This window comes from Xyrauchen texanus, chromosome 44 (genome assembly GCF_025860055.1).
Source record: "Xyrauchen texanus isolate HMW12.3.18 chromosome 44, RBS_HiC_50CHRs, whole genome shotgun sequence".
NCBI classification, from domain to species: Eukaryota; Metazoa; Chordata; class Actinopteri; order Cypriniformes; family Catostomidae; genus Xyrauchen; species Xyrauchen texanus.
Genome location: NC_068319.1, coordinates 17,230,043 through 17,240,276, shown reverse-complemented (window position 1 = coordinate 17,240,276; position 10,234 = coordinate 17,230,043).

Here is a 10,234-nt window from a genome sequence, read left to right as displayed (position 1 = left end):
AACCAGAATAGAGGAGACTGCGCGTGCTCGTGTGCGCGTTCTCGCTGACCGGAACAAAACAGTGGCTGGTACAAGCATTGAACGTTGAATGGAACAACGTCCCAATCTCACTGTACCCATTTTTGTCCGTGTTTAAAATTGTTTGATGTTTTATATTAAATCATTGCACAACAAATTATTCTGCGTTGATAAGCCTTATCAGCAAGAAAGTATCTCATGCATATCAACATTATTGATAGATGTCATACACAAAAAGCATTTATCATTTGTGTAGGATACTATTATAACAGTTAACAATTATTAAATTAGATTAGCCTATCCTGCTAAACAGTGGTAAAATTGCTTTGTTTACCACAATGGATGATTAATGGCAAAGATACTGTTTTAGTTACTCTGTAACTCTCGAAAACCAATCAATAATGAGCTTGTTTATTTGGACAAGCTTTGCATTCTATTTCATAATGAGCTTATGTCTGTTTCAATGTGATCAATGTCTCTTCTGCTTATCACCGTGAAGAGTAAACGCTTGATCAGTGTTTTTTTTTTTTTTTTTTTTGGAAAAACAAACACCAGGAACTTTGATAAAGAAACAGGAACCGTTCACAGATGTTGCCCTGTATTCTAAAAGCATTATGAGTTATTGGAGGACTTTAATGTCAAATGTTTAGGCCTACTGATAATGTTCACTTCTTCCATCCTAATCCTTAACTGGGCACGGGTTATGCTTAAAACCTACATGATAAACTACATTCATTTGAGAACTCCAAGATTTGGAGTCAGCAAGCACATCAAATGAAATCAAGAGGGACAAAAACAACTGCTCACCCAGTTACATAAGCTTCAATCAGCTCACACTGGTTCTCTGTGATTTCAGTTCTTTCGGAAAATTGGTCTGGGCGAGCCTTGTGAAATTCAGGACTTTCCTCTTTACATTAGTAACAAGTCAGTATAGAATATATTTTTATTCTAAAAACTTAAAATTAAATGGAAAGCAAATGGTTATTAATGTGTCTTTGCCCCAGGTCTTGGCTGACTGTTGTTCTCTCACTAAGGGTCTCTCACCACAGGTTTTTACATTTCACTGTTGATAGTTGCTTTATACTGATACATCAAAGACTACAAATGAATTATCCACAAGCACAGAAAAATCCGTTACACTTTATTAATTGTTTTATTTTTCTTTTGTATTTTATTTCAGTTTTTCAAAACAATCCATATAGATTGAAATACACAGATATTACCCACCAAAACCTAAAATGTATTATATGCAGTTATTGCATTTAGTGGCACTTTCAAGTACAAACTAAGGGGAACATTTAATTACATAATTATTGTTCATTTGAATATGTGTAAACATACGTCTCTGTACTTTTAAAGTTTTAATTCATAATCACTTGGTTTATGGCATGTGTATGATAAGGTGTATCTTTATTAATAACATACAGAACAAACAAAATAAAAAGTGCAAAAATTAAAGTACTATTGAACTTTTTTATTATTAATATTATTTTCAATAAAACTACTATACAGTAATTTAACCCTTTAAGCTCTAAATATGTTTTTAATGTTTCAATGGCATGCCCAAAATTAAAGGCTTATAACAAAAACAAAAAAAATCCAAAAAAGGTCAGTTATTTGGCATATGTGATAAAGAGGAGAGCCGGGCCGATCCGTGACTACACATTTAGCCGAGGAGAGGGACAAGTGCAGCGGAATGCGGCAGTTCGAGAGAGAGGGAGCGAGAGAGCCACATGCAGCTGTCATGTGTCTGTTTGTTTAAAGGTGCAGTATGTAAGATTCAGAAACCTTTGTTATTAATGACACCTGTGGTCGTTATGTGAACTACAGCCAGCTACCTGTTGCATGCGCTCGTGCAAACACTCCATAGGGATGCAGCATCTACCAAAACAATGACGTAACGTACAAAGAGACCGAACGTGATTCACTGGCATCATGCTGACAGATTAGTTAGCATAATTAAAATTACAGTTATGATTGTTTTAATACAAACTTGATTATACAAGACTGTATATTTTATTTGACTCTGCAGTGGATATAGTGTGGCAGTGGGGATTTCTTTAAGACTGCAAGGGAAGCTCAGCATCCCCTATAATGTCAAAAAAATAATGGTCAAATATGTCCTATTGTGTAAACAATTTATTGACTAAAAATGCGTTAGAACACGTTCATCTCGAAGACGAGTTCGTTCAGAATCTGCTACATTACATATAGCAGGTCGGCTGACTCGATTTACTTCTCATACATTCCCGTAGCGTCAGTGCATTTCCCTGTTGAAGCCGAGCGTCCATTGACTTCAATGGGGCTGCTCTGAACAGTTTTTTTCAGTGCTCCGAAAATAGACGGTCATTGGATAAATGCTGCGATTATGTCCCGCCCACGGACACTCAGCGTCTCTGGGGGTGAATGAGGAGTGGGCTGGCCCGGACTCCAGGCTTCCGCGTGATGATTGGAGGATCTGTCGAAAGACTGCATCTCCTTTTGATTGTCAGCGAATCTGTACTATAAGAAGTCACTGAAGCTATTTCGCGCTCAGTCCCATAGCGGATTTCTCAAGTGTAGTCGAAAGACAAACTGCTGCAACCTATTTCTTTATATTTGTTTGGCGAAATTGCTAGTCAATTTGCATAATACATTTCACACAATTATACACCACATTCCTTGTTTCAGTTTTACCAAGTTTAATATATTTTGTTTTAGAGCATTCGTTCGTTCGTTCGTTCATTCATTCATACAGTAGGCTAGGCTAGCATATACTTGGTGTTCCTCAAAGACATGGAGTTGGACAGTGCAATGCCTCAGCTTTACAAACTGTTCTCATTAGTGGCAACAATTGGAGCTACATCTGCAGGTGTAGAAAGGAGCTTCTCCTGTTTAAAGCGTCTCAAGTCCTACCCCCGTAACACAATGGGCCAAGGTCGTTTAAGCAGCCTAGCTCTGCTGGCCATTGAGAAGACACTGGTCAAGTCACTGGAAAAGATGCCTAGTTGGTACGACAGAGTCACAGTGCATTTTCTCGAAAAGGAACGTAGGGCAGAATTTACTTTTAAATAAGTTTATAATGTAGGCCGAAATTGTGCTTCCCCTCTTTGAAAGACCAGCAGCCGCCACTGTAGTGTGGATATATGTTTGACTATGCAAGACTAGTTTTAAGTAATCACTTTTCTTTGCATGATACATAGACTACATTTATACGATAGCATATGTCGGCGTTAGCTAGATAGCCAGAAGGGGTTGTCCCCTATTTGATCATGTTTGTAGGAGCCATTTTACTGATGTATTTCAATTGTAATGTTTTTGTTGTCCACTGGGTGGCATTGTAGATAAATAGAGCACTTGGGTAATGATAGGTGTGTTGGTACTCAGGGAAGCATACCGTTTTTGACCATGCAGCTGGAGCATGGAACTTGAATGTGCACCAAACAATTTGATTAAGTCCACTATGTCTGCAACATGTTGACGGTATGTGAAGATTTTATGTTTCATTGACATGAGATTATATTTTATCCTTTTGGAATATAATAAAGAAAGACATTGTTTTAAAGCTATCCTCTGAATGCATGCACACGTTAAAGGGTTAGTTCACCCAAAAATGAAAATTATTCCATAATTTACTCACCCTCAAGCCATCCTAGGTGTATGTGATTTCTTCTTTCAGCCAAACACAAATGGAGTTATGTTAAGAAATATCTTGGCACTTCCCAGCTTTATAATGAGATGTAACTTAGATTTTGAAGCCCAAAACGCATCCATCCATCCATCAAAAAAGTAATCCATACGGCACCAGGAGGTTAATAAAGGCCTTCTGAAACTAAGAAATTCATTTTTGTAAGAAAAATATCTATATTTATAACTTTATAAACTATAATCACTGGCTTCCTGTAATGGCTGCACGCGTGTTCACAATGACATAGTAGTGAAGGGCATTCCTGCTCTTTTCAGTGAGCTGGCTAATTCTGGCTCAGCTCGCCAAAAAGAGCCAGCTCTTTTGGCTCCCAAATGGCTCTTTAGAAAATATGTTTTGTATTTGTTCAAGTCAAACAGTTTAAGATAGTTTGACTATGATTGTTGTTAAAACAATTCTAATTAAATTATTTGGGTGCACAGTTTGCATATGCTTTATATGAGATTTTGTTTTGGCAAATTCTACACTGTGCTCAAACATTGTCTACATTATTAAAATGCATCCAAATGCTACTGTGCTTCCGACTCATTTTCCACTTTCCAGCTGTTGTTTTCACAGCTGTCCTTTCTCTCTCCTCGGCTGCTAAGTGTGTGACAGTGTCTGTGAGTGAGTGGGCTCCACCCTCCCTCACGCATCTTTGGTTAATTGGTTGACACTGCGTGTCTGATTGACAGGAACAACAGGTAAGGCTGTTAATCTGAGCAGACAGTCAGAACGAATATGTGTGCACTTAAGCATTTAGGCCTATATTATTTTATTTCTTTTTTCGTCCTTTGAATTAGTTAATTCTATTCACTGAAATCTTTGATTATTCATATCTTATTTTTTTTATATTTTGATAAATAGATTCGGCTCTCCTGATATGCGAGCCAGCTCCCCACATTCAACTACAAGAGCCAGCTCTTTCGTGAACAACATATCACTAGAAGAAGTGAGTTGTTTTAGCTACACTGTAGATTTGTATTAGTCTTAAAATGGTGCATTTGTGCATCTATCCAGTCATTCCAATCATCCATTCATGTCAGCAAACTCTCTCAGCCTCTGTTGCCATTACCTTGCATTTCCTGCATGAGCACCACTACGTCTCCGGTACTCTCCATCTACCAGATTATTTTGCTTGTGCTGCTGCTGCAGCCTCCTCCATCTCCCGGAGTTCCTGGTTGGAGTACTCAGGTTCAAACAAATAGGGCTGGGCAAAAAATTAAATCTCCTCTTATCTTGTATCCAATATGTTTCTTTAAAAATCCTTGTTGTTGTCTTCTAATTCATGACCGGCATTTTGTTTTGCTCTGTCCTCAGCGCTTCCGCAGAGGATTCACTCCCATTATTTCTCCGATTGTGTTTGGCTGAAAGAAGAAAGTCATACACAACTAGAATGGCTTGAGTGAGAGTAAATTATGGGATCATTTTCATTTTTGGTTGAACTAACCCTTTAAATACGTGCTCACTCCTGTTACCAAGCCACCTCTGGCTTCATTGGGAAGTCATTACAGTTAGTCAAAAACTATGCTTCTGTTGGATGCATTTAGTGAAAGGCTTCACTTCAGTGGGACTACAATTAAGTCAAACAACTTTGCTTCTGCTGGACCACATGAAATACATGATTCGTCGGAGATTCACAGATTTTCCACAAGGACATCGGATTCCGTTCTGTGGATATAGGATTACAAACTCATGGATTCTGTTCGTGTTGGGTTCACATTGGGTTATTCGTCTGTTGTTACCGCTGCGTGGAAATCAAAGGAGGCCTCACTGGATTAAACTGGATAGATACATTGTTGCAACAATTGTGCGTTTAATGGCCATTATCTCTGTTTGCACACAAAACATATGTGTACATCCAATGCATCGGTTGCCAAAAGACTAAGACATTTTATTTCTTTGCACTTCATGGTTATTGGGTACTGTGTGTAATATGGATGAACAGTGTTTGGCTGCGGATGAAACTGCTGAGACAAGCCAACAGTTTGTCACTGAAAATGATCCTGAAAAGCAAAAGAGGTCAACTAAACTCACAGCGAAGGCTTTGGTTGAAAGACTTGATTCATTTCAAAAAAGCTAAATTGAACAAAGCTCACAAAATGATAGAGACTATCTAAAGGTTGATGCATGATGATGAAGAGTATGAGTCTGAGGTACGACGTGTCTTTGAAAATTTCAACGAGTTATGTTCAGAGGCTCAAGAAGCACATGAGTCATTGTTGATTTTGTTGCCTTCTGATGAATATGAAAAACATGATATATGTTCAAGGCAAACATTATTTCAAACAATGAGTTTATTGAACATGTGAATGTATGGCTGTCTAAAACTAACATGTCAGAAAATATATGAAGGGTTTAGTGGTGTGAATGTTAATGATGATGTTATTTCTGAGGACAGTGTCTCAAATGTGTCAAAGGTTTCCTGTGCCTGCAGTAAAAACAGTTCACGCAGCAGAAGTTCTTATACTGTTTCGGCACGCATACAGGTCGAGGCAGAAAGATCTGCGCTAATGGCACGCGCTGCTGCCCTAAAAGCTAAACACGCAACTGAAGCACAGCTGACGGAATTGAGAAAGAAGATGGAACAACTGGAATTAGATGCTGAAATTGCAGCATCTACTGCAAAAATTGCTGTTTTGAGTACATCTGACAATCATAGCAAATGTTCACACACCAGCAGTAAATGTTCTAAAGGAAAAGGTTTAACAGAGGATAAAAACTCAAAGGATATGACAGGAAATGGAATTCTTGATTCCGCAAGGCCAAAAGAATGGTATCCTCAAGCTACTGAATATGTGCCAGTGAGTCACATACCAAAAGATACAGCTGGAGCATCTTGCATCATTACATCACAATCAACATCAATGCAACAGAGAAAAGGATTGAAAAGACAACAAGGAAATAGTACTTTCCTGCAACATGACTCATATTATTCTGCACAAAATTAAAGTGATTATAACAATGTCTCAAGCTACAAACCCTCTTCCATCTCGAGGTGAATCCCTGTATTAGATTCTGAAAAGGCAGGAGGAATTAACAGCATATCTTGTACAGCAAGCTTAACCTCACATTTTTCCCAAAATAAATATTCCAGATTTGATGGTGATCCATTTCACTATATACCATTCATCAGAGCTTTTGAGCAAAGTGTTGAGGAAAAAACTTGCAATAAAAGGGATTGCTTGTATTTTCTTGAGCAGTTCACCACAGGGCAACCTTGAGAATTGGTTTGAAGTTGGCAGCATTTAGCTCCAGAAGGAGGTTATGCATACATGGAGAAGGCCTTAGGCTGGCCCTTGATAAATACTGAGGATGCACAAGGTTTGCATGCATATTCATTGTTTCTGCATGCATGTTGTAAAAGCATGAATGATCTTTCCTTTATGCAAGAACTTAACATGTCAAGTAATATGAGAACTGTTGAGATGAAGTTACCCTTCAAGCTGAGTGAAAAGGCTTGTGAGATAATGGAACTGAACTGATGTGATCAACTTCTTGAAAGATAAAGGAATCTGTTTCAGTTGTTTGAAGTCAGAACATAATTTATAAGCAAGGAATGTGACAACCGCTTTGTTTGTGAAGTTTGTAATCATGCACATCCCTAATCTTACACATACATCGAAAGGTACCATCTGACACTTCACAGGTGGAGGATGCCCAAATTTGTGGACATACAGGGGCCGGTAATGAGAAGTGTGTAACAGAGTAAAGTCTGTTAAAGGTGACAAAATAAACCAAACTTATGCCTTTCTGGACCCTGGGAGTTCAGCTACGTTTTGCTCAGAACAGTTAATGAAGGAGCTGAACATGAAAGGACAAAAAGTCCTTTCATTTTCAAGACACTGAGATTAAATCTCAGGACACTTCAGCATGTGGAGTCATGTGGACCGGGAAGCAAACCGCCAACCCTGCAATTAGTGGACAACCCGCTCTACCACCTGAGCCACAGCCGCCACAATGAGCAGTAGCAGTCAATGAGACTGCCACCGCTGTCTCCCTTGCTGAGGGGAATTAGGGGAGGGGAATGAAATGAGCCACCTTCAAGAACAGGCCTACTACAGTCAAAACGAAATCCATGGCATTTGCGACAAGGGTCTTTGAGAAACTGACAGCGTTTGGAGGAGCCTGGTCGGGGGTTACAGGAGGTCTTATTTGTCACGAAGATGAGGCAAGTAGCAACAAACTGGCATACATCCCACGCAAGCGATGGCAACCAGAAATCTAATGAGCATCTAATGAGCATCTGGGTGCGAATCGCCCCTGGATGGCAAGCGACGATGAATGTGTGACCCTACTGTAGGACATGCTTTCCAAACTGATCGCGGAACAAATAGCCTGCCCGCTGGACATATGGCGGTGGTACAGTGTTTGGTAGTGCAGCATGGACTTTAATATCCACCTCCCAGGATACCATGCCCACCACTCGAGTGGCGGTTAGGATGGTATACTGTGGAATGACATCAATACATCAAGAAAGTGAATCGGCTTGATGTTCTTGAAACCCGAGCGATACGAAAGAGTGAAATTAAAATGGGTAAAAAATAGTGCCCAGCAAGCCTGTCTAGTGTTGAGGCCTTTTGCTCAGAATATACTATAGGTTCTTGTGATCAGTCCAGACCACAAAAGGTATCCCCGAACCCTCTAACCAGTCAGCAATTCTCGGTTACCTACGTCATAGTTTCATTCAGCTGCCGCTGCTCGGATGCATCTTCTGTCCGAGGGAGAGCACTGCAAGAGGATCGCTCCAACACTAACCTCAGACACATCCACATCCACCATGAACTGACTGGTTGGGAGTTATTAAAATAGGTGCGGTAGAAAACGGTTAGAGAAAAACTTAAAAAGTCAGTGCGGGTAGAGGTGAGATCTGTCAAAGGAGCAGCAAGTTGGCTGTAGTTTCTAATAAACCTCAGATAAAAATTAGCGAACCCCAGAAACCTTTGCAGTGCTTTGCAAGAATCTGGGGTTTGCCAATAGGAGACGACTTTGACTTTAGCAGGGCCCATGTGCACTCCCACAGACGAAATGATGAACCCCAGGAATGGAACCGACTGTGCATGAAAAGAGTACTTCTCCACCTTGACGAACAGACAATACTCTAGCAGTTGCTGAAGCACCTGCCTGACATGTTGCAAATGGTCCTGGATATTCTGGGAGAAGATCAGAATATTCTCAAGATAAACAAACACAAAATGATCTACCATGTCTCTAAGCACGTCATTTACGAGCCTATGGAAGAAGGCGGGGGCGTTGACCAATCATCGGGGTTCTCCCGACTTGCAAAGGCTCATTGTCAGGTGGGATTCTGGTGACCTGGCTGAAGTAGTAGGCCGGAGGGAGTAGTCAGCCACCTGTGGAGGTGGAGAGCGGCGTTGACAAATCTTTATGAGGTTAAAAATAACTTTTAATAATAATAAATTATTATTATTGTTGTTGATGTTGCTGTTTTGTTGTTGATTTATTTTAGATCCAGGACAGAATTATAAATCATACCGAGAAATGAATTCCATAGCTCAGTGGTAAGCAAATGCGATACAGTCGGTGCCCGCGGTCCAGAAGTGTGTTCGGGGATACAGGCAGAATGAATGTTGATATTTATTAACCTTTATTTAACCAAATAATTCTTCCTTATTAATACGCTTATTTGAATCATGACTTTCTAATTGCTTTTACTCACCTTACGCTACATTAATTGTGAAATAAACACTTGATAGTTCCTATATACTGTAAGTCTGACTTACATTTTTCCTTTTCTAATTTTGAAGTAGTGGGTTACATCTGTTGCAGCATTTGTTTTGGCATGGTAATTTGTTTTGTACAGAAGCCCTGAAAATAAATTCACTAAGGCCCCCAGGTGATTTTTCTTTGTGTCTTACAGTAGTGTCTTAATGAGCCTATGTCCTACAATTTATTTCTGAGGCAAAACTTTTAGTTTCTCTCTAAAAAAAAATGTAATAAATCTGAATTTATTGTTTTGTTCTCTCTGAAATATTTTTGTTCTTTCTGATTTTTTTTTTTCTCCTCAAGAGGCAACAAGTGACAATTTTTTTTTCTTGTTTTTTTTTTTTTTTGCTAGCTAACAATTGGAATGTGGTACCAACTTCGTCCCCCTGAACCATACTTAAAAAAATATATTGTTGTAAATTGTCATTGTACTAAAGCCAAACAAAATGATTACAATATTATCTGAAACATAATGACGTTTTATTAAGTTGACAGTGCATCTTTTTTCTATTCACCATTAGAGTAATGTTTGGTGTATAAGCCTGAAGAAAAATGCAAACAACAAATTGATCATTTCATTTGACATGAAAATTTCAGAAGGCTTATTTGTAAAAACTTGGCCTAGAAGAGAAAAATCAAAAAATACATAAGACACCTGTTCATTTCTGCCCTGGAAGTACACAACAAATAACTGGTTACCAGGATAAATCAAGTATGGGCGGAATTACTCCACAAGAGGGGGCGGGGCGCTGCACCTTTCCGCTAGGCGGCAGCAGCGCACTCCAGTTGCCGCGCAGCAAATCCCAAAAGTCACAGACGAACATA